We start from the raw sequence: 26,407 nt of genomic DNA on the forward strand, positions 1-26,407 counted from the left end.
CAGAAGAAAAATTCGGAGTAGGAATTAAAATCAATGGAGAAGAAATAAAAACTTTGACTTTCACCGATGACATTGTAATTCTGTCAGAGACAGCAAAGGGCCTGGAAGAGCAGCTGAACGGAATGGACAGTGTCTTGAAAGGAGGATATAAGATGAAGATCCACAAAAGCAAAACGAGGATAATGGAATGTAGTCAAATGAAATGAGATAATGCTGAGGGAATTAGATTAGGAAATGAGACGCTTAATGTAGTAAATGAGTTTTGCTATTTATGGAGCAAAATAACTGATGATGGTCGAAGTAGAGAAGACACAAAATGTAGACTGGCAATGGCAAGGAAAGCGTTTCTGAAGAAGAGAAATTTGTTAACATCTAGTATAGATTTAAGTGTCACGAAGTCGTTTCTGAAAGTATTTGTATGGAGTGTAGCCATGTATGGAAGTGAAACATGGACGATAAATAGTTTGGACAAGAAGAGAATAGAAGCTTTCGAAATGTGGTGCTACAGAAGAATGCTGAAGATTAGATGGGTAGATCACATAACTAATGAGGAGGTATTGAATAGGATTTGGGAGAAATTTGTGGCACAACTTGACCAGAAGTAGGGATCGGTTGGTAGGACATGTTCTGAGGCGTTAATGAATCACCAATTTAGTATTGGAGGGCAACGTGGAGGGTAAAAAATGGTTCAAATGGCTCTGAGCACTATGGGACTCAACTGCTGAGGTCATTAGTCCCCTAGAACTTAGAACTAGTTAAATCTAACTAACGTAAGGACATCACACACATACATGCCCGAGGCAGGATTCGAACCTGCGACCGTAGCGGTCTCGTGGTTCCAGACTGCAGCGCCAGAACCGCGCGGCCTCTTCGGCCGGCGTGGAGGGTAAAAATCGTAGAGGGAGACCAAGAGATGAATACACTAAACAGACTCAGAAGGATATAGGTTGCAGTAGGTATGAGGAGATGGAGAAGCTTGCACAGGATAGAGTAGCATGGAGAGCTGCATCAAACCAGTCTCAGGACTGAAGACCACAACAACAACAACATTCCGCATCCATGGGAAAAGAAATCCACTAGCGGTACTGCACAACTACACTATTGACAATAAATTGCTGGAGACAGTACCAATCGTAAAATATCTCGGACTAACTATCCAGAGCGACCCTATGTGGAATGACCGTATAAAACAAATAGTGGGAAAAGCAGGGCCAGACTCACATTCATAGGAAGAATCTAAAGGTAACTAATCCAGAGAGGAAGTGGCTCATAAAGGCGCGTTCGACAAGAGTATTGTTCAACAATCTGGGACTCTTGCTAGGCGGTACTGATAGAGAAGGTCCGGCGAAGAGAGGCGCGTTTCGTCACGGCATCGTTCGATAGGCGCGGGAGCGTTACAGGCATGATCAACAAACTCCACAGGCAGGCGCTACTAGAGAGGCATTGTGCATCACGGACAGATTCATTACTGAAATTACCGCGAAGAGTCGGACAACATCCGACTTCCTCCCAAACAGATATCCGGAAATGATCACTATGAGTAAATTCGAGAAATTGGAGTTAATACAGAGGCTTACCGACAATCATTCTTCTCAGGCGCCATTCGCGAGTGGAACAGGGAAGGGGGTGATAAATTTGTGGTACCCGAAGTACCCACTGCCAACATCATGAGGTGGCTTGTGGCGTATGATACAGATGTACATCATCCTGCTTTGTGCTAGCATATTTCGAAAAGCAGTCGATCCATTCGCTCGAAATTTTTCTACAATGTTTCACTCCAATAACTATTTTAATTACATATAAATAAATATTACATATAAATAAAAAAATAATACACAAAGGGAAAATGTCGTTTCCAAAAATCTCAAACTTTCTTGACCAATTGACTCCACATATTTACTCCACACACATGGTCAAGTCATTGGCTATATATATTTTTAATATACAGTACACAATATGAAAATATATATTTAATATATAAAAGTCAAACTTTGTTACTAAAATCTCAAAAAGTACTCTATTGATTTACTTTTGGCGTATATACAAACATTTACAAAAAGGGAATCGCCAAAGCGTGCGCGAGTAATGAGTGGGTGGGCAAATGTCTATAAGGTACAATACATACGTAGAATTGTGGACAGTTGGGAATGTGAGTCTCACGGGAAGCGTGCAAGGGATAAGCCCCTGCAGTCGCGCTATTCATCTGTGTCCTCGGTGGCTCAGATGGATAGAGCGTCTGCCATGTAAGCAGGAGATCCCGGGTTCGAGTCCCGGTCGGGGCACACATTTTCAGCTGTCCACATCGAGGTATAAGAACAACACCTGTCGGCAGCTGAGGTTGTCAGTTAGTCATCATTTACAAAAAGTTTTACATCACCCCGGTTCCCAGAACTCTTGAAAATAGACGTTGACTGTGGATATTGTATCACAGACACAGTCCCTTTGACTCTCTAGAGATGTAACTAAGCCTGCCCAAGGATGTAAACAACCCGGAGCGCCTATTAGACAGAGTGGCTCCGACAGCCGATCAGTTCCAGTCATTCCACCAGGAAGGAGGAACACGGCTCGTGTTGTTTGTAGTTCAACCTAGACGGTCAGTACCGCAGTTCGATCGCGTGCGCATTGTTACTTTGTACCCGGAAGGGCTCTCAACAAGGGAAGTGTCCAGGCGTCTCGGAGTGAACGAAAGCGATGTTGTTCGGACATGGAGGAGATACAGACAGACAGGAACTGTCGATGTCATGCCTCGCTCAGGCCGCCCGAGGGCTACCACTGCAGTGGATGACCGCTACCTTCGGCTTGTGGTTCGGAGGAACCCTGACAGCAACGCCACCATGTTGAATAATGCTTTTCGTGCAGCCACAGGACGTCGTGTTACGACTCAAATTGGCAGCCTATTGGCTGCACGTTGCGCAACTTCACTCCCGATGTCCATGGCGTGGTGCATCAACAGGTGGGCCCAAAAACATGCCGAATGGACCGCTCAGGATTGGCATCACGTTCTCTTCACCGATGAGTGTCGCACATACCTGCAACCAGACAGTCGTAGGAGACGTGTCTGGAGGCAACCCGGTTAGGCTGAAAGCCTTCGACACACCGTCCAGCAAGGGCAGCAAGATGGAGGTTCCATGCTCTTTTGGGTTGGCACTACGTGAGGCCGACGTACGCTGTTGGTGGTCATGGAAGGCGCCGTAACTGCAATACGTGAATGCCATCCTCCGACCTATAGTGCAACTATATCGGCAGCATATTGACGAGGCATTCGCACCCCCAGTGTGCACATCATGTGAATGACTTCCTTCAGGACAACGACATCGTTTGACTAGAGTGGCCAGCATGTTCTCCAGACATGAGCCGAACATGCCTGGGATACGTTGAAAAGGGCTGTATGAACGACATGGCCCACCAACCACTCTGAGGGATCTACGCCGAGTCGCCGTTGAGGAGTGGACAATCTGGACCAACAGTGCCTTGATGAACTTGTGGATAGTATGTTGTTGTTGTGGTCTTCAGTCCTGAGACTGGTTTGATGCAGCTCTCCATGCTACTCTATCATGTGCAAGCTTCTTCATCTCCCAGTACTTACTGCAACCTACATCCTTCTGAATCTGCTTAGTGTATTCATCTCTTGGTCTCCCTCTACGATTTTTACCTCCACGCTGCCCTCCAATACTAAATTGGTGATGCCTTGATGCCTCAGAACATGTCCTATTAATCGGTCCCTTCTTTTTGTCAAGTTGTGCCACAAACTCCTCTTCTCTCCAATTCTGTTCAATATTTTATCATTAGTTATGTGATCTACCCATCTAATCTTCACCATTCTTCTGTAGCACCACATTTCGAAAGCTTCTATTCTCTTCTTGTCCAAATTATTTATCGTCCATGTTTCACTTCCATACATGGCTACACTCCATACAAATACTTTCAGAAACCACTTCCTGACACTTAAATCTATACTCGATGTTAACAAATTTCTCTTCTTCAGAAACGCTTTCCTTGCCATTGCCAGCCTACATTTTATATCCTCTCTACTTCGACCATCATCAGTTATTTTACTCCCTAAATAGCAAAACTCCTTTACTACTTTAAGTGTCTCATTTTCTAATCTAATTCCCTCAGCATCACCAGATTTAATTTGACTACATTCCATTATCCTCGTTTTGCTTTTGTTGATGTTCATCTTATTTCCTCCTTTCAAGACACTGTCCATTCCGTTCAACTGCTCTTCCAACTCCTTTGCTGTCTCTGATAGAATTACAATGTCATCGGCAAACCTCAAAGTTTTTACTTCTTCTTCATGAATTTTAATACCTACTCCGAATTTTTCTTTTGTTTCCTTTACTGCTTGCTCAATATACAGATTGAATAACATCGGGGAGAGGCTACAACCCTGTCTCACTCCTTTCCCAACCACTGCTTCCCTTTCATGCCCCTCGATTCTTATAACTGCCATCTGGTTTCTGTACAAATTGTAAATAGCCTTCCGCTCCCTGTATTTTACCCCTGCCACCTTCAGAATTTGAAAGAGAGTATTCCAGTTAACATTGTCAAAAGCTTTCTCTAAGTCTACAAATGCTAGAAACGTAGGTTTGCCTTTCCTTAATCTTTCTTCTTAGATAAGTCGTAAGGTTATTATTGCCTCACGTGTTCCAACATTTCTACGGAATCCAAACTGAGTGGATAGTATGCCACGACGAATACAGGCATGCATCAATGCAAAAGGACGTGCTACTGGGTTCAGAGCTCTGGTGTGTACAGTAATCTGGACCACCACCTCTGAAGGTCTCGCTGTATGGTGGTACAACATGCAATGTGTGGTTTTCATGAGCAATAAAAAGGGCGGAAAAGATGTTTATTTTGAACTCTATTCCAATATTGTGTACACGTTCAGCCGGCCGCTGTGGCCGAGATGTTCTAGGCCCTTCAGTCCCGAACTGCGCTGCTGCTAAGGTTGCAGGTTCGAATCCTGCCTCGGGTATGGATGTGTGTGATGTCCTTAGGTTAGTTAGGTTTAAGTAGTTCTAAGTTCTAGGGGAGTGATGAGCTCAGATGTTAAGTCCCATAGTGCTTAGAGCCATTTGAACCATTTTGTACACGTTCCAGACCTCTCGGAACGGATGCAAAACTGGTTTTTGATGTGTGTATATATGTAGAGTACATATTTTTTAAAATAATAGTGTACACGCTTTCTGTTAAACTGGCGGCAAGAATGAAAATGCTCTGCTGTATCATTGTGCGGATCGGTTCACTTTGTCGTAAGTGGTTTCACTCACAGACGATTTTCAGAGAAAAGACGAAAGTTGTATTTCTTACTTATCGTTTATGGTTAGAATATTACCGAATCTGACTTTGCAGAAACAACAAACAAATTTCAAGGTTAGAGAGGGGGGGAGAGGAGACGAACAGAGGTGTAGGAGAAAATGGACATAGAGAGCGGAAAGGAGGAGAGAGAGAGAGAGAGAGAGAGAGAGAGAGAGAGAGAGAGAGAGAGTGGGGGGAGGAAAAGATGGATGCAGGGGGAAGGAGGTGATGAACAGAAAAGGATGAGAAGATGGAAAAGGAGAGGCGGGGGTAGATGGTGATTAGGACGTCATACTTATTAGAATATTGTCCTTTTTCCTTTCATCCTTTCACATTTAAACAGACTAGCCGGGTAGAGCTAGTTCTGTAGGAAAATGAATTTGTATTATTGCTATAAGGACAGAATAAAATGCAGTAAATTTTAGAAATGATTAAATAGCTATTGCTTTTGGTGGGTCCGCTATGAGTAAAACCAGGGTATACGAATGATATTACAGTTTCGAAAAAGGCAGTGAAAACGTTGAAGAAGACACCCCGGCTCATCATAAGCCTATGAAATCGAGGGAAAAGTGAGAAAGAAATATATACTGAACGACAGCTGAAACACGACTCAGAAATTGCTTATGATGCTCGCCCATAAATTGGCTCTTGTCCTGAAAGTTTTTAATTTGTTTCTAGTGTGAAAGATGTGATAACAAAATGTATACCAAAAGTTTTGTATTTCGAACAAAAGCAGCGCCGAATATAAGTTGCTCGTGAGTCGCTAGATGAAGTGAAGAGCAACGCGAACTACTGAAACGGGTGTAGACTAATAAACGCTACCAATCCAATAGAAGGTGATTTTATTTAACACGCGACCGGTTTCGAGCTTGTGTCTTTCATCGGGTGGTTTACATTCAGGTACATTTTTCCACAGTGTTCGAGATAACTGTTTAAATCACGAACAACTAATATGATGATTACTAAATAGACACAAATGAAACATATCGAAGTGGCTAACAAGGGGAGGCCGCCAATTGTGAAATTCAGATTCAATTCATACTGCGCATGATAAAAGCTCATGGCCAGAGGTGTAATGTGGCAAAGCACCAAGATGCACTTCTCAGCCGTTGTCGAGAAAATCGACAGTTAAAATAAACCGTTGCGGTGAAATACTCTCTACGATTAACAATTTTCTACAGCGTCGTGGCGCAGCGGTTAGCGCTCGGGTTCGTAATCCGAAGGTCGCCGGATCGAATCTCGCGCCATGCAATATTTTTTTATTATTAGTTTTTTGCTATTCAAATGGGTATTATATATATATATATATATATAATTCCCGGCCATCAGTTGCAACAATTATGCATATAATAAGTTGTTGAAGGTCGTTCGTCGTGGAAAAACTGGCGACTTCGAACATCATTATGTTTTCCGCAAACAAAGTTGTATTTCACAAATGTTATTGTCTTCATAATGTTAACCACGTATAGTTAACGGAAGACGTAGAAACGATATTCCGAAACGAATACGTATAGCGTAAGTCAAACGTTCGAATTAGAATAGAAACCCCACGAACACAAATTTGCTGTGGCAGGTATGAAATATGAACTCCGTTACTCGCTCATTACACTTGAATGACAGATGTTGAATGGGCCCAAACGAGCCGCCGCATAACAGCGTAGTTGCCTGCTAACTTCGAAAGAAGATAGATGCGGTCCCTAGCGCAACTTATAACATCGTCGAAAATCAGTGCGGACGTGAGAGCTTTGGTACACCCTGTTAAACAAACGGAAAAATGGAGGCGGTACAATTGGAGAGCGATCCGCCTTCACCAAAATGCATTAGCAATTCATTAATAGTTTATATATATATATATAAATTACGAAAAACTAATAATAAAAAAAAATGTTACATGGCGTGAGATTCGATCCGGCGACCTTCCGATTACAAACCCGAGCGCTTACCGCTGCGCCACGACGCTGTATACAATTACTAACCGTAGAGGGCATTTCACCGCAACGGTTTATTTTAACTGTCGATTTTCTCGACAACGGCTGAGAAGTGCATCTTGGTGCTTTGCCACATTACACCTCTGGCCATGAGCTTTTATTATGCGCAGTATGAATCGAATCTGAATTTCACAATTGGCGGCCTCCCCTTGTAAGTGACGTGTGTTTCAAAATATTGTGGTACTTCCACAAAGTTGGCGACAATTGTTGCAAACAAATTATGATACATAAAGCTGGTGTACCAGATGTACTGTGAAAACGGTATGGTTACACAAGCTATTTGTAAGTACTACACTGAAGCGCCAAGGACACTGGTATAGGCATGCGCATTCAAATACAGAGATATGCGAACAGGCAGAATACCGCGCTGTGGTCAGCAATGCCTATATAAGGCAACAGGTGTCCGGCGCAGTTGTTAGATCGGTTACTGTGGCTACAATGGCAGGTTATCGAGATTTAAGTGAGTTTCAATGTGGTGTTATAGACGGCGCACGAGCGATGGAACACAGCATCTCCGGAGTAGCGATGAAGTGGCGATTTTCCCGTACGACCATCTCACTAGTCTACCGTGTATATCAGGAATCCGGTAAAACATCAAATCACCGACATCGCTACGGCCAGAAAAAGATCCTGCAGGAACGGGACCAACGATGACTGAAGAGAATAGTTCAACGCGACAGAACTGCAACCCTTCCGCAAATTGCTGCAGATTTCAGTGCCGGCCCATCAAAAAATGTCAGCGTGTGGACCATTCAAATAAACATCATCGATATGATGTCCCCTCGATAACTGCAAGACACAAAGCTTTACGCCTCCCCTGGGTCCGTCAACACCAACATTGGACTGTTGATGACTGGAAACATGTTGTCTGGTCAGAGGAGTCTCGTTTCTAATTCTATCGAGCGGATGGACATGTACGGGTATGAAGAAAACCTTATAAATCCATGGACCCCGCATGTCAGCAGGGGAATTTTCAAGCTGATGGAGTTCCTGCATTGGTGTGGAGCGGGTGCAGTTGGAGTCATATGGAACTCCTGATACGTCTAGTTACGACTCTGACAGGTGACACGTACGTAAGCCTCTGTATGTCCATCTTTTTACAGATGGTTGCTGGACTCGGCTGTTCGATAGAGCATGTCAAATTAAACACCTTTCAGCCGTCAAGTTTCCAATCTTATTTTATTTAGCAACAAGTTTCAGCGTTTTAGTAACCCATCTTCAGGCCCCTGACCGACGTGTAGGAAGAATCTACCTCGGTTCAATCGGCCGGTAACGATGGAAGTGGTCACTATAGCATGTAGAAATCTACTAATATGTACAAGTATTGCTGGGTCCCGTTTTTGATCACAACAGAGATAGATTCTCCCTATACGTCGGTCAGGGGCCTGAAGATGGCGTAGTACATCCACATCTACACGGATACATCTACATGTAAATCACATTTAAGTGCCTGGCAGAGGGTTCATCGAACCACCTTCAGAATTCTCTATTATTCCAATCTCGCATAGCGCGCGGAAAGAACGAACACCCACATCTTTCCGTACGAGCTCTGATTTCCCTTATTTTATCATGGTGATCGTTGCTCCATATGTAGGTCGGTGTCAACAAAATATTTTCGCATTCGGAGGAGAAAGTTGGTGATTGGCACTTCGTGAGAAGAGTCCGTCGCAACGAAAAACGCCTTTCTTTTAATGGTTTCCAGCCCAAGTCCTGTATCATTTCTGTGACACCCTTTCCCATATTTCGCGATAATACAAAACGTGCTGCCTTTCTTTGAACTTTTTCGATGTACTCCGTCAGTCCTGCCTTGTAAGGATCCCACACCGCGCAGCAGTATTCTAAATGACGGACGGACAAGCGTAGTGTAGGCAGTCTCCTTAGTAGGTCTGTTACATTTTCTAAGTGTCCTGCCAATAAAACGCTGAAACTAGTTGCCACATAAAATAAGGTTGGAAATTTGACGACTGAAAGGTTTTTGATTTGACATCCCCGTACACAAGCACCCTCTCTGATCACCTGCATCCATTCATATCCATTGTACATTTCGACTTGGGCAATTTCAGCAGAACAATGCGATACCCCACAAGTCCGGAATTACTACAGAGTGTCTCCACGAACACACTTCTGAGTTTAAACACACCGCTGGTCACCAAACTCCCCAGACATGAACACAATTGAGCATATCTGGGATGCCTTGCAACGTGCTGTTCAGAAGAGATTTCCACCCCCTGGTACTCTAACGGATTTATGGACAGTCCTACATCAACATCTACGTCTACGTAATTACTCTGGTATTACAATGAAGTGCCTGGCAGAGGGTTCAATGAACCATCTTCAAGCTGTCTCTCTACCGTTCCACTCTCGAACGGCACTCAAGGAAAAACGACCACTTAAATTTTCCTGTGCGATCTCTTATTCGTATTATTTTATCGCGATGATCCTTTCTCCCTGCGTAGGTGGGTGCCAGAAGAATGTTTTCGCAATAGGAGCAGATAAATGGTGATTGAAATTTAAAAAGATGATCCCGTCGCAACGAAAAACGGCTTTGTTTTATTGATTGCCACTCCAATTCACGTATCGTGTTTGTGGCACTATCTCCCCTACTTCGGGATAATACAAACCGAGCTGCCCTTCTTTGTACTTTATCGTTGTCATCCGTCAGTCCCACCTGATGCGGATCCCACACCGCACAGAAATACTCCAGAATAGGGCGGACAAGCGTGGTGTAAGCGGTCTTTTTAGTAGACCTGTTGCACCTCCTAAGTGGTGTGCCAATGAATCGCAGTTTGCTCTACCCACAATACTATATATGTGATCGTTCAAATTTAGGATATTTGTAATTGTAATCCCTAAGTATTTAGTTGAATTTACAGCCCTCAGGTTTGTCTGACTTGTCGGGTAACTGAAATTTAGCTGATTTCTTTTAGTACTTAAATACATTTCTTTATTGAGGGTCAATTGCCACTTTTCGCACCATACATATGTCTTATCTAAGTCATTTTGCAATTCGTTTTGGTCATCTGATGACTTTACAAGACAGTAAATGACAGCATCACCTGCAAACAATCTAACAGGGTTACTCACATTGTCTCCTATGTCGTTAATATAGATCAGCAATAGAGGGCCTATAACACTTCCTTGGGGAACGCTGGATATTACTTGTGTTTTACTCGATGACTTTCCCTCTATTACTACGAACTGTGACCTTTATGACAGGAAACCATGAATGCAGTCGCACAACTGAGGCGATACTCCGTAGGCACGCAGTTGGGTTAGAAGACGCTTGTGAGGAACGGTGTCGAAAGCCTTCTGGAAATCTAAAAATATGGAATCAATTTGACAATGTAGGCGCTGCCGGCCGCAGTGCCATATTCTACATCTCTGTTACATCTATATCTCTGTATTATACTCTACTGGCCATTAAAATTGCTACACCAAGAAGAAATGCAGATGATAAACTGGTATTCATTGGACAAATATATTATACTAGAACTGACATGTGATTACATTTTCACGCAATTTGGGTGCATAGATCCTGAGAAATCACTACCCAGAACAACCACCTCTGGCCGTAATAAAGGCCTTGATACGCCTGGACATTGAGTCAAACAGAGCTTGGATGGTGTGTACAGGTACAGCTGCCCATGCAGCTTCAACACGATACCACAGTTCATCGAGAGTGGTGACTGGCGTATTGTGACGAGCCAGTTGCTCGGCCACCATTGACCAGACGTTTTCAATTGGGGACAGATCTGGAGAGTGTGCTGGCCAGTGCAGCAGTCGAACATTTTCTGTATCCAGAAAGACCCGTACAGGACCTGCAACATGCGGTCGTGCATTATCCTGCTGAAATGTAGGGTTTCGCAGGAATGGAATGAAGGGTAGAGACACGGGTCGTAACACATCTGAAATGTAACGTCCAGTGTTCAAAGTGCCGTCAATGCGAACAAGAGGTGACCGAGACGTTTAACCAATGGCACCCCATACCATCACGTCTAGTGATAAGCCAGTATGGCGATGGCGAATACAGGCTTCCAATGTGCGTTCACCGCGATGTCGCCAAACACGGATGCGACCATCATGATGCTGTAAACAGAACCTGGATTCATCCGAAAAAATTACGTTTTGCCTTTCGTGTACCCAGGTTCGTCGTCGAGTACACCAACGCAGGCGCTCCTGTCTGTGATGCAGCGTCAAGGGTAACCGCAGCCGTGGTCTCTGAGCTGATAGTCCTTGCTGCTGCAAACGTCGTCGAACTGTTCGTGCAGATGGTTGTCGTCTTGCAAACGTCCCCATCTGTTGACTCAGGGATCGAGACGTGGCTGCACGATCCGTTACAGCCGTGCGGATAAGATGCCTGTCATCTCGACTGCTAGTGATACGAGGCCGTTGGTATCCAGCACGGCGTTCCGTATTACCCTCCTGAACCCAACGATACCATATTCTGCTAACAGTGATTGGATCTCGACCAACGCGAGCGCAATCGCGATAGGGTACAATCCAACCTTTATCAAAGTCGGAAACGTGATGGTACGCATTTCTCCTCCTTACACGAGACATCACAACAACGTTTCACCAGGCAACGCCGGTCAACTGCCGTTTGTGTATGAGAAATCGGTTGGAAACTGTCATGTCAGCACGTTGTAGGTGTCGCCACGGGCGCCAACCTTGTGTGAATGCTCTGAAAAGCTAATCATTTTCATGTCATAGCATCTTCTTCCTGACGGTTAAATTTCGCGTCTGTAGCACGTCATCTTGGTGGTGTAGCAATTTTAATGGCCAGTAGTGTATTTGTATAGTCATGCCTATTACGAGTTTTTTTAGCGCTTCAGTGTAGATGTAGAGCAGCACTTCAGTACACCTACGAAAACGGCGGCATCATAGTGTGCATTTAACAAGAAAGTGCAGGTGCGGCTCCGTTCAGTCGCCTTCGCGCCACTGCCTCGAATGCAAATGTTCCGTCTAGCACGAATTAGACATCAGCAGCGGGTGACAGATTTATGGGACTTGCTGGCAGGCGGGGAACGGCGCTAACTCGTTCAGGGCCGCCTCGGTTATGAGGGAACTTGGCGAGGAAGTTTGGACCGCACCGGGGGCAGCCGACAGCTGCCGGCGCCAACTCCCCCCCCCCCCCCCCCCGCCTCCACCCACTCAACTCTCTCCGGCACCTCTCCATCTCTTTCCCACAACTCCCCTAACTCCTGTAGCGCCATCCTAACTCACTCGCGAGGGGAGGTCCTCAGGGGGGGGTCCGACTTTTTGGCACACTACCTGTACGGTGGTGTAGTTCAGCAGCCATTCCATCCTGGTGCGCTCTCCTCGTGCGCGTCGCCGGCGAAAGACTAATTTCAGTATATCTTGTGATCCCCGATAGCAGTGGTCCGCAACCTGGTGTTGCATATGAATTACGCTATTTGCATTGTTCTTAAAATCCCAAGACGTATCCATTATCCTCGTAAAACTGATCTACAGTTCAATAAAAACTACTCCTACTGCTGCTACTACATAACTTCTACATCAGTACTCTGCAATCCACTGTACGGTGCATGGTGGAGGATACTCTATACCACTACTGGTGATCGTCTTTCCTGTTTCACCCGCAAATACAGCGAGGGAAAAAATACTACCTGTATGCCTCCATATGAGCCCTAATTTCTCTAATCCTTGTGGTATGTTGTAGGCAGTAGAATCGTTCTGCAGTCAGCTACAAATGCAGTAGTGTTCCTGGTAAGACTGTCGCTTTCCCTCTAGGGATTCCCATTTGAGTTCCCGGACCATCTCCGTAACACGTATGAGGGGCGTTCGAAAAGTCCGTGCAAAAATAAAAACTACTTATGTCTTCGGCGTAAACCTTTTTCGTTTTTCGACACAGTCTCCTTTTAGACTTTTACACTTCGTCCAACGCTGTTGTAATTTGTTGATCCCTTCCGAATAGTACGAATTGTCCAAGTCTGCAAAATAGCTATTACTTGCTGCAATCACCACCTCGTTTAAATAAAATCTTTGTCCCTCCAGCCATTTCTTCAAAAAAATGGTTCAAATGGCTCTGAGCACTATGCGACAACTTCTGAGGTCATCAGTCCCCTAGAACTTAGAACTACGTAAACGTAACCAACCCAAGGACATCACACACATCCACGCCCGAGGCAGGATTCGAACCTGCGACCGCAGTGGTCGCGCGGTTCCTGACTGTAGCGCCTAGAACCGCTCAGCCACTCCGACAGGCCATTTCTTCAAATTGGGCAACAATTTGTAGTCCGAGGGAGCCAAGTCTAGAGAATAGGGGGGGGGGGGGGGAGGAGGGGGAGGGGGGGTTGTGAAACGAGTTGCTGTCCAACCGCCGGCGTTTTTCTTGCAGCTCGGTTTGCCAACGGTCCAATAGCGATGAATAATATTCCCCTGTAATAGTTTTACCCTTTTACAGATAATTGGTGATGATTATCCCTTGCGAATCCCAAAAAGACAGTCGCCATAACCTTTCCGGCCGAAGGAATGGTCTTCGCCTTTTCTGGTGCAAATTCTCCCTCGGTAACCCATTGTTTGGACTTTAGAGTGTTGTTTGGTCTGAGCAGTATACTAATGTATCCATGTTTCATCCACAATGCTGAAACGACGCTTCAAGTCTTGCGGATTCTTCCTGAACAGCTGCAGATCATCCTTGCAACACTTCACACGATTCCGTTTTTAGTCAAGCGTGAGCAATCGCAGAGCCCATCTTGCGGATAGTTTTCTCATGTCCAAATGTTTATGCAAAATATTGTGTACCCGTTCATTCGAGATTCCCACAGCACTAGCAATCTCACGCACCTTAACTCTTCTGTCATCCTTCACCATATCATGGATTTCATCAGTGATTTCTGGAGTCGTAGCCTCCACAGGGCGTCCAGAACGTTCAGCATGACTTGTGCCCATATGGCCAAACCCGAAAATTTTGAAACCACTTATAAACTGTTCTAATCGAAGATGCAGAGTCACTGTAATGTTTATCAGGCTTCTCTTTAGTCTCCTGAGGCGTTTCGCCTTTCATAAAGTAATGTTTAATCACCACACGGATTTCTTTTTCGTCCATTTTTTTACAATCACTCGACTTCCTTGATTCACACAAATGCCAAACACAAAGAAATAGACCAATATGGCTGAAACGTGGTGTGCGTTCTTTCCAAAGATGCTACTAACTAAACATGACCTCGATATGCGCCGGTGTTGCCATCTCTCGGACTTTGCACGCGACTTTTCAAACGCCCGTGTTGTTGGAACCTACCAGCAACAAATCTACCAGCCCCTCCTCTGAACTGTTTCGAGGTCTTCCTTCAATCCCACCTGCTACAGATCCCAAACACTGGAGCAGTACTCGAGAACAGGTCGCACTAGCATGATACATGCGGACTCCTTTACAGACGAACCACACTTTTCTAGAATCCTCTCGATAGATCGAAGTCGACCAATCGCCTTCCCTATTACAGTCCTTAAGTGCTCCTTCTATTTCATATCGCTTACCAGTTACGCCCAGATATTTAAACGACCTTACTGTGTCAAGCAGTACATTACTAATGCAGTATCCGGGTTTGTTTTTCTTCTCATCCGCAATAACAGACTGAAGTAGTGTTTCGTGCTTCACCTCGCAGTGCTAGCTTCCAAAAGATTTGGCTGTCGAAATGCTGTAAGAAAGACGCAGTAACTGTAGCAAACGCTCGAATATGGTTTCATTACTTACGAGAAACTGACTGTGTTAGAGACTGGCGTTCAGCGTTGCTAAATCCATGTCTCTTGAAACAGCCAGGAAATTCTAATTACTGTTTGGCCAGGTACATAGACACCAAAATTTTTGTCAGGGAAACTGGTGTCGTTTCGAACCTGTACGCCACACGTACCCGCTGTTAACCAACGAATTATTAAAATTTTGACCAGAACGCAAACACTAATCTGTCTGCGCTGGCCATTGTCGAAAATCAACACAAAAACAAGATTCCACTGCTGCAAGCCAGCAAGTAGAAATTAACAATAGATTTCCAGTAAACGTTTGAGATGGTGTCCCACTGCAGGCTGTTAACGACGGTACGAAGATATGGAACAAGTTCACAGATGTGTGAGTGGCTCGAAGACTTCATGCTCCTCCATGACACTGACATGAGGGAGATTGAGTTAATAATTAAATCACTAAAGACCAAGAACTCTCATGGATATGACGGGGTATCTAGCAGAATACTGAAGTATTGTTCTATGTATGTTAGCCCAGTACTTAGCCATATCTGTAACTTTTCCTTTAGGAGTGGTCGGTTTCCTGACCGATTAAAGTACTCGGTAGTGAAGCCACTTTATAAAAAGGAAGACAGGGACAATGTTGACAATTATAGACCTATTTCTATGCCATCGGTGTTTGCTTAAGTTATTGAGAAAGTTGTATATACAAGGTTACTGGAGCATTTAAATTCACATAATTTGCTGTCAAATGTTCAGTTTGGTTTTAGAAATGGTTTAACAACTAAAAATGCTATATTCTGTTTTCTCTGTGAGGTTTTGGATGGATTAAATAAAAGGTTGCGAACGCTAGGTGTTTTCTTTGATTTAAGGAAGGCTTTTGACTGTGTTGACCACAAAATATTATTGCAGAAGTTGGACCATTATGGAATAAGGGGAGTAGCTTACAATTGGTTCGCCTCTTACTTTAAGAACAGAAAGCAGAAGGTAATTCTCCGCAATACTGAGAGTGGTAGTGATGTTCAGTCCCAACGGGGCACTGTTAAGTGGGGCGTTCCCCAAGGGTCGGTGCTGGGGCCACTGCTGTTTCTTATTTATATAAATGATATGCCTTCTAGTATTACAGGTGATTCAAAAATAAATCTATTTGCTGATGACACCAGCTTGATAGTGAAGGATGTTGTGTGTAATATTGAAACAGTATCAAATAATGTAGTTCATGAAATAAGTTCGTGGCTTGTGGAAAATAATTTGATCCTAAATCACAGTAGGACTCAGTTTTTACAGTTTCTAACTCACAATTCAAGAAGAACCGATATTTTGATCAGGCAGAATGGGCATATTATAAGCGAGACGGAACAGTTCAAGTTCCTAGGTGTTCGGATAGATAGTAAGCTGTTGCGGAAAGCCCATGTCCAGGATCTTGTTCATAAACTAAATGCTGCTTTATTTACCATTAGAACAGTATCTGAAATAAGTGACACTTCAACACGAAAAGTAGTCTACTTCGCATATTTCATACGCTTATGTCGTATGGTATTATTTTTTGGGGTAATTCTTCTGATTCAAAAAGGGTATTTTTGGCTCAAAAACTGGCTGTTCGAGCTATACGTGGTGTAAGTTCGAGAACCTCTTGTCGACCCCTATTCAATAGTCTGGGAATTCTGACATTGCCCTCACAGTATATATTTTCTTTAATGTCGTTTGTTGTTAGCAATATTAGCCTGTTCCCAAGAGTTAGCAGCTTTCACTCAGTTAATACTAGGCAGAAATCCAGTCTGCATGTGGAATGCACTTCCTTGACTCTTGGGCAGAAAGGAGTGCAGTATTCTGCTGCATCCATTTTCAATAAGCTACCACAAGAACTCGAAAATCTTAGCAGTAGCCCAAACTCTTTTAAGTCTAAACTGAAGAGTTTCCTCATGGCTCGCTCCTTCTATTCTGTCGAGGAGCTCCTGGAAGAGCTAAAAAATTAAGCAAATTCCAGTGTTACATTGTTGATTTTCTTTATTTAAACTTACGACTTGTCACCTGAATATGTTTTTTTTTATATTTCATTTTATCTGTTTCTAATATCGTGTTATAATTTCATGTATTGACTCGTTCCATGACCATGGAGACTTCTCCTTAATTTGATCCCACGGAACAATAAATAAGTAAATAAATAAATAAAAGAACCCAGTATGTTGTCCTCGATGGCGAGTGTTCACCAGAGACGAGTTCATCGTCAGGAGTTAGTTCCCCAGGGAAGTGTGGTAGGACCGCTTTTGTTCTCTGTATACATAAATGATCTGGCGGACAGGGTGGGCTGAATTCTGTGATTTTCTTACTGATGGCCCTGTAGCGTAAGGCAAATCGTCGTCGTTGAGTGGCTGTGGGAATGACTTCAACAGAATTTCTATTTGTCGCCATGAATCGCTGTACTGCTGTGAAAGTAAGAAAATATAAGCAAACGAAGATCAATAGGAAAAAGAGCCTCTGATGTTCGAATACAGTAGTAGTGTACTGCTTGTCACAGTTACGCCTATTAAATATCTGGGCGTACCGTTGCAAAGCAACATGAAATGGAACGAGCATGTCAGAATTGTAATAGGGAAGTCGAATGGGAGGTTTCGGTTTACTGAGAGAATTGCAGGAAAGTGTGCCTCATCTACAGGGTGTTTCAAAAATGACCGGTATATTTGAAACGGCAATAAAACCTAAACGAGCAGCGATATAAATACACCGTTTGTTGCAATATGCTTGGGACAACAGTACATTTTCAGGCGGACAAACTTTCGAAATTACAGTAGTTACAATTTTCAACAACAGATGGCGCTGCAAGTGATGTGAAAGATATAGAAGACAACGCAGTCGGTGGGTGCGCCATTCTGTATGTCGTCTTTCTGCTGTAAGCGTGTGCTGTTCACAACGTGCAAGTGTGCTGTAGACAACATGGTTTATTCCTTAGAACAGAGGATTTTTCTGGTGTTGGAATTCCACCGCCTAGAACACAGTGTTGTTGCAACAAGACGAAGTTTTCAACGGAGGCTTAATGTAACACGATCGCTGTTTCCGGAATCCATGTTGATTCCTACAGAGTAGATTCTGGGTTTCCAAAAATTACACGATACTCGAGCAGAAAACATGTTCTAAAATTCTACAACAGATCGACGTCAGAGATATAGGTCTATAGTTTTGCGCATCTGCTCGACGACCCTTCTTGAAGACTGGGACTACCTGTGCTCTTTTCCAGTCATTTGGAACCCTCCGTTCCTCTAGAGACTTGCGGTACACGGCTGTTAGAAGGGGGGCAAGTTCTTTCGCGTATGTGTAGAATCGAATTGGTATCCCGTCAGGTCCAGTGGACTTTCCTCTGTTGAGTGATTCCAGTTGCTTTTCTATTCCTTGGACACTTATTTCGATGTCAGCCATTTTTTCATTTGTGCGAGGATTTAGAGAAGGAACTGCAGTGCGGTCTCCCTCTGTGAAACAGCTTTGGAAAAAGGTATTTAGTATTTCAGCTTTACGCGTGTCATCCTCTGTTTCAATGCCATCATCCCTGAGTGTCTGGATATGCTGTTTCGAGCCACTTACTGATTTAACGTAAGACCAGAACTTCCTAGGATTTTCTGTCGAGTCGGTACATAGAATTTTACTTTCGAATTCACTGAACGCTTGTCGCATAGCCCTCCTTACGCTAACTTTGACATCGTTTAGCTTCTGTTTGTCTGAGAGGTTTTGGCTGTGTTTAAACTTGGAGTGAAGCGCTCTTTGCTTTCGCAGTAGTTTCCTAACTTTGTTGTTGTACCACGGTGGGTTTCTCCCGTCCCTCACAGTTTTACTCGGCACGTACCTGTATAGAAACGCATTTTACGATTGCCTTGAACTTTTTCCATAAACACTCAGCATTGTCAGTGTCGGAACAGAAATTTTCGTTTTGATCTGTTAGGTAGTCTGAAATCTGCCTTCTATTACTCTTGCTAAACAGATAAACCTTCCTCGCTTTTTTTATATTACTATTTACTTCCAATGCTGCAATGGCCTTATGATCACTGATTCCCTGTTCTGCACTTACAGAGTCGAAGAGTTCGGGTCTGTTTGTTATCAGTAGGTCCAAGATGTTATCTCCACGAGTCGGTTCTCTGTTTAATTGCTCGAGGTAATTTTCGGATAGTGCACTCAGTATAATGTCACTCGATGCTCTGTCTCTACCACCCGTCATAAACATCTGAGTGTCCCAGTCTATATCTGGTAAATTGAAATCTCCACCTAAGACTATAACATGCTAAGAAAATTTATGTGAAATGTATTCAAAATTTTCTCTCAGTTGTTCTGCCACTAACGCTGCTGGGTCGGGAGGTCGGTAAAAGGAGCCAATTATTAACCTAGCTCGGTTGTTGAGTGTAACCTCCACCCATAATAATTCACAGGAACCATCCAGTTCTACTTCACTACAGGATAAACTACTACTAACAGCGACGAACACGCCACCACCGGTTGCATGCAATCTATCCTTTCTAAACACCGTCTGTACCTTTGTAAAAATTTCGGCAGAATTTATCTCTGGCTTAAGCCAGCTTTCTGTACCTATAACGATTTCAGCTTCGGTGCTTTCTATCAGCGCATTCAAGTGCCTGGCAGAGGATTCATCGAATCACCTTCACAATTCTCTATTATGCCTATCTCGTACAGCGCGCGAAAACAATGAAGACGTATATCTTTCCGTACAAGCTCTGATTTCCCTTATTTTATCTTTGTGATTGTTCCTCCCTATCTAAGTCGGTGTCAACAAAATATTTTCGCATTCGGAGGAGAAAGTTGGTGATTGGAATTTCGATAGAATATCTGTCGCAGCGAAAAATGCCTTTCTTTTAATGATGTCCATCCCAAATCCTGTATCATTTCATCTGACACTCTCTCCCATATTTCGCGATAATACAAAACGTGCTGCCTTTCTTTGAAGTTTTTCGATGTCTTCAGTCAGACCTACCTGGTAAGGATCCCACACCGCCCAGCAGTATTCTAAAAGAGGACAGACAAGCGTAGTGTACGCAGTCTCCTTACTAGGTCTGTTACAGTGTCCTGCCAATGAAACGCAGTCTTTGGTTAGCCTTCCCCACACATTTTGACGGCCTTTGTGGCCGAGCGGTTCTAGGCGCTTCAGTCTGGAACCGCGCGACCGCTACGGTTGCAGGTTCGAATCCTGCCTCGGGCATGGATGTGTGTGATGTCCTTAGCTTAGTTAGGTTTAAGTAGTTCTAAGTTCTAGGGGACCCATAGTGCTCAGAGCCATTTTTTGAACCACACATTTTCTGTTTGTTCCTTCCAATTTAAGTTGTTAGTAATTGTCACACCTAGGTATTTAGCTGAATTTACGCCTTTTAGATTAACTGATTTATCGCGTAATCGAAGTTTAACGCGTTCCTTTTAGCACTCATGCGGATGACCTCACACTATTCGTTATTTAAGATCGACTTTTCGCACCATTCCGATATTTCTTCTAAATCGCTTTGTAGTTTGTTTCGATCTTCTGATGACTTTATTAGTCGATAAACGACAGCGTCATCTGCAAACAACCGAAGACGGCTGCTCAAATTGTCTCCCAAATCGTTTATACAGGGTGTTACAAAAAGGTACGGCCAAACTATCAGGAAACATTCCCCACACACAAAGAAAGAAAATATGTTAGGTGGACATGTGTCCGAAAACACTTACTTTCCATGTTAGAGCTCATTTTATTACTTCTCTTCAAATCACATTAATCATGGAATGGAAACACACAGCAACAGAACGTACCAGCGTGACTTCAATTTGTTACAGGAAATGTTCAAAATGTCCTCCGTTAGCGAGGATACATGCATCCACCCTCCGTCGCATGGAATCGCTGATGCAGCCCTGGAGAATGGCGTATTGTATCACACCGTCCACAATACGACCACTAAGAGTCTTTACATTTGGCACCGGGGTTGCGTAGACAAGAGCTTTCAAATGCCCCCATAAATGAAAGTCAAGAGGGGTGACGTCAGGAGAACGTGGAGGCCATGGAATTGGTCCGCCTCTACCAATCCATCGGTCACCGAATCTGTTGTTAAGCGTACGAACACTTGGACTGAAATGTGCAGGAGCTCCATCGTGCATGAACCACATGTTTTGTCGTACTTGTAAAGGCACATGTTCTAGCAGCACAGGTAGAGTATCCCGTATGAAATCGTGATAACGTGCACCATTGAGCGTAGGTGGAAGAACATGGGGCCCAATCAAGACATCACCAACAATGCCTGCCCAAACGTTGACAGAAAATCTGTGTTGATAACGTGATTGCACAATTGCGTGCGAATTCTCGTCAGCCCCAATTTGATCACGTTGGAATGAAGCCTCAACCGTAAAGAGAACATTTGCACTGAAATGAGGATTGACACATTGTTGGATGAACCATTTACAGAAGTGTACCCGTGGAGGCCAATCAGCTGCTGATAGTGCCTGCACACGCTGTACACGGTACGGAAACAACTGGTTCTCCCGTAGCACTCTCCATACAGTGACGTGGTCAACGTTACCTTGTACAGCGGCAACTTCTCATACGCTGACATTAGGGTTATCGTCAACTGCACGAAGAATTGCCTCGTCCATTGCAGGTGTCCTCGTCGTTCTAGGTCTTCCCCAGTCGCGAGTCATAGGCTGGAATGTTTCGTGCTCCCTAAGACGCCGATCGATTGCTTCGAACGTCTTCCTGTCGGGACACCTTCGTTCTGGAAATCTGTCTCGATACAAACGTACCGCGCCACGGCTATTGCCCCGTGCTAATCCATACATCAAATGGGCATCTGCCAACTCCGCATTTGTAAACATTGCACTGACAGCAAAACCACATTCGTGATGAACACTAACCTGTTGATGCTACGTACTGATGTGCTTGATGCTAGTACTGTAGAGCAATGAGTCGCATGTCAACACAAGCACCGGAGTCAACGTTAGCTTCCTTCAATTGGGCCAACTGGCGGTGAATCGAGGAAGTACAGTACATACTGAAGAAACTAAAATGAGCTCTAACATGGAAATTAAGCGTTTCCTGACACATGTCCACATAACATCTTTTCTTTATTTGTGTGTGAGGAATGTTTCCTGAAAGTTTGGCCGTACCTTTTTGTAAGGAACAGCAAAGGGTCTATAACACTACCTTAGGAAACGCCAGAAATCACTTCTGTTTTACTCGATGACTTTTCGTCAATTACAGCGAATTACCTCTCTGACAGGAAATTACAGATCCAGTCACATAACAGACGATATTCCATAAGTACGCCATTTCACTGCGAGCCGCTTGTGTGGTACAGTGTCAAAAGCCTTCCGAAAATCCAGAAATACGCAATCGATCTGAAATCCCTTGTCAACAGCACTCAGCACTTCATGTGAATAAAGAGCTAGTTGCGTTTCACAAGAACGATGTTTTATAAACCCATGGTGACTGTGTATCAATAGACAGTTTTCTTCGAGGTAATTCATAATGTTCGAACACAATATATGTTCTAAAATCCTGCTGCATATCGACGTGAACGATATGGGCCTACAGTTTTGTGGATTACTGCTACTACCTTTCTTGAATATTGGTGTGACGTGTGCAACTTTCCACTCTTTAGGTACGGATCTTTCGTCGAGCGAACGGTTGTATATGACTTAATTATGGGGGGTTTGGTTGGGTTGTTTGGGGAAGGAGACCAGACAGCGAGGTCATCGGTCTCATCGGATTAGGGAAGGATGGGGAAGGAAGTCGGCCGTGCCGTTTCAAAGGAACCATCCCGGCATTTGCCTGGAGCGATTTGGGGAAATCACGGATAACCTAAATCAGGATGGCCGGACGCGGGATTGAACCGTCGTCCTCCCGAATGCGAGTCCAGTGTCTAACCACTGCGCCACCTCGCTCGGTGTTAATTATGGAGCTAACGCATCAGCATACTCCGAAAGGAACCTAAGTGGTACACAGTCTGGACCAGAAGACTTGCTTTTATTAAGTGATTTAAGTTGCTTCACTACTCCGAGGATATTTACGTTACTCATGTTGGCAGCTGTTATCGATTCGAATTCTAGAATATTTACTTCGTCTTCTTTTGTGAAGGCATTTCGGAAGGCTGTGTTCAGTAACTCCGCTTTGGCAACACTGTCTTCGATAGTATCTCAATTGCTATCGCGCAGAGAAGGCATTGATTGTCGTCTGCTGCAACAGCCAATTAACGCCAAAAATCGCCGTACTGTCCTAACGGATACGTTCGTCGTAGGTCCTTCATTGATTTCACGCAGTGTTGCTTGTCTGTTAGCACTGAAGACTCCATGCGAACGCCGGCCACTGCGTTGTCCGTGGTGGGAGGCAATGCTTGCAATTTGGTATTCCCGGCCCTCTCTTGACACTGCGAATTTTGGAATATTGATTTCCCTAAGGATCTCCGAAATGGAATGTCGCACGGGTCTAGTTCCAAACACCATCCCGCGTTCAAAGTCTGTTAATTCGCGGCGTGTGGCCATAATCACTTCGGAAACCTTTTCGCATGAGTCACCTGAATACAAACGACAGCTCCGTTTGTTTTCCTTTATTGTTATTTTGACACCTTATACAAAGGTAGGCCGGCAGCGGCAATATTACGCCGCTCTTCGGCCACAGATAATACATTTATTACAAGTTGAGACATCGAAAAACGAAACAACACGGTGGATAGACAACAGTAGCCACACAAACTTAAAATACATGAGCTCGTTCACAGGTGTAGCGTCCAAAGAAATATGTGCAGCACTCGGACACTGAGACGACAGAAACGGCACACGTGAACGAAGGAGCACAAATGACGAAACATGGAATCACTAACACGATGGCACACACAAAACACTGGCTACGATCTCTAGCGCGCGAATGTTCACTTTACGTGTACGAGTCCGGAGACCTGCCAAAAGGTGGGGAAGGAGGGAGAGGGGAGGGTGTAGATGCAAGTGGCAGAGCAGATGGGAGGGGGACGAAAGAAGGTAGGGGGGGAGGGGAGGCCCAGGGGAGAGGAGGGAGGGAGGAAGGGAGAAAGGGTGCCCTTGGGAAAAAACACAGGGGGTGGATGGGGAGGATCAAAGTTGGCAGGAGGGGTAGATGGAGGGGAGGAGGGCATCATCAGGGAGGGGGAGTTGGTGGGAGCCACCTTTGGCAAGGGTATGGAGAGTGGAGAGATGGAGAGCAGGTGGGATGTGGGAACGCAGGCGTGGCAGCGGACGGGGGTGGGAGAGGATGGGAGATAAAAGCGGGTGAGTGGGATCAAGTTTGCGGGAGGTGTAGAGGATCCGTATCCATTCGAGGAAATGGAAGAGGTGCGGGATGAGGTCATAGAGGATCCGTGTGGGGGATGGGAGGTGGATGCGATAGGCGAGGCGGAGCGCATGGCGTTCTAGGATTTGAAGGGATTTGAAAAGGTAGGTGGAGATCCAGGTGGGATGAGTGTGGCAGAGGATAGGGTATATGAGGGATTTGTAGGTGTGGGGGATGGTGGAGGGGTCCAGACCCCATGTGTGGCCAGAAAGGAGCTTGAAGAGAGGGAGTCGGGAGCGTGCCTTGGCTTGGATAGTCCAGAGATGGGGGGTCCGGGAGAGGCACCGGTCAAGGGTGATGCCAAGGTACTTTAAGGTGATAGGACGGCCATAAATGGTGATATAGAATGACAAGTCCGTCAATGCAGTACCCTTTTATACGCGATGCTAGCGCAGCCTGTATATGTGCAAATCGCCATACCACGGCTTCTGTCGGTGTAGTATTTGAGTTAATTACGAAATGGAGCGGCGGCGACGTAATTGCACGGAAACGTGTCCGCCGAGTTGTGCCACACTGAGGCTAGGGAAACACGCAGTCACGAAGCGGCAGACTGTTTGCATTTAATTACGTGATAATTTAGTTACGTTCTAGTGATCTGGAACATTAAACTTACAACTGGCTTACGTTGCGGTCGCAGAGTTGTGTGTAGGGGTTGCAAAATACACAATGATTAACCTTAATCTAAGGAGAGCGTTTTGTACTCATTTTTAACAAAGCTGATACAAAAGAGTGCCAGTTACAGCAGAACCCTAAATAACCCTAAATAACGAAAAGTGTGAGATCATCCACTTGAGTACTAAAAGGAACTCGTTGAACTTCGGTTACACGATAAATCAGTCTAATCTAAAAGCCGTAAATTCAACTAAATACCTACGTATTACAATTACGAACAACTTAAATTGGAAGGAACACATAGAAAATGTTGTGGGGGAGGCTAACCAAAGGCTGCGTTTTATTAGCAGGACACTTAGAAAACGTAACAGACTTACTAAGGAGACTGCCTACACTACGCTTGTCCGCCCTCTTTTAGAATAGTGCTGCGCGGTTTGGGATCCTTACCAGGTAGGACTGACGGAGTACATCGAAAAAGTTCAAAGAAAGGCAGCACGTTTTGTATTATCGCGAAATTGCGTGAGAGTGTGACTGAAATCATACAGGGTTTGGGCTGGAAATCATTGGAAGAAAGGCGTTTTTCGTTGCGACGGAATCTTCTCACGAAGTTCCGATCACCAACTTTCTCCTCAGAATGCGAGAATATTTTGTTGACACCGACCTACATAGGGAGGAACGATCACCACGATAAAATAAGGGAAATCAGAGCTCGTACGGAAAGATATAGGTGTTCGTTCTTTCCGCACTTTACGAGATTGGAATAATAGAGAATTGTGAAGGTGGTTCGATGAACCCTCTGCCAGGCACTTAAATGTGATTTGCAGAGTATGTAGACGTAGAACGACACATGGATTTTTATTGCGCATGTTATTTTGAAGTAGAACGTGGAATCATCAATGTCCGATGATGCAAGATTCTGAGGAAAACAGGTTTCAGCTATAGGGAAACATGAGTATGACGTAATAAATGAATTGAAATAAGTGTTCAAGAGTGAGATTAAAATTCGGGATGAAACGATGTCAGTGACAAGATTCGTTCATGACTTTGCTTTCCGCAGAGAAGGTAACGAACAGCTGCATTACCTCTTAAATGGATTCAACAGTATAATCAGTACAGACTATGGGCTGAGGGTAAACCGAAGAAAGACGAAAGTAATGACTAATGCGCAGGAACGTGTGGTTACTGAAGAGGGCCAGCAGCCTTTTAAGTACACTACTGGCCATTAAAATTGCTACACCACGAAGACGACGTGCTACAGACGCGAAATTTAACCGACAGGGAGAAGATGCTGTGACATGCAAATGATTAGCTTTGCAGAGCATTCACACAAGGTCGGCACCAGTGGCGACAACTACAACATGCTGACATGAGGAAAGTTTCCAACCGATTTGTAATACACAAACAGCAGTTGGTCAGCGTTGCCTAGTGAAACGTTGTTGTGATGCCTCGTGTAAGGAGGAGAAATGCGTACCATCACGTTTCCGACTTTGAT

The 26,407-nt window shown here is 44.4% G+C and overlaps 1 non-coding gene across 1 annotated transcript; it reads left to right on the top strand.

The window, feature by feature from the left end:
• The first annotated feature begins 2,208 nt into the window (after positions 1-2,208).
• Trnat-ugu lies at positions 2,209-2,282 on the top strand. Its single transcript has one exon. It is a non-coding gene; the product is annotated as a tRNA-Thr (tRNA).
• The last annotated feature ends 24,125 nt before the right edge of the window (positions 2,283-26,407 follow it).

Source organism: Schistocerca piceifrons, chromosome 11 (genome assembly GCF_021461385.2).
Source record: "Schistocerca piceifrons isolate TAMUIC-IGC-003096 chromosome 11, iqSchPice1.1, whole genome shotgun sequence".
Taxonomy (NCBI): domain Eukaryota; kingdom Metazoa; phylum Arthropoda; class Insecta; order Orthoptera; family Acrididae; genus Schistocerca; species Schistocerca piceifrons.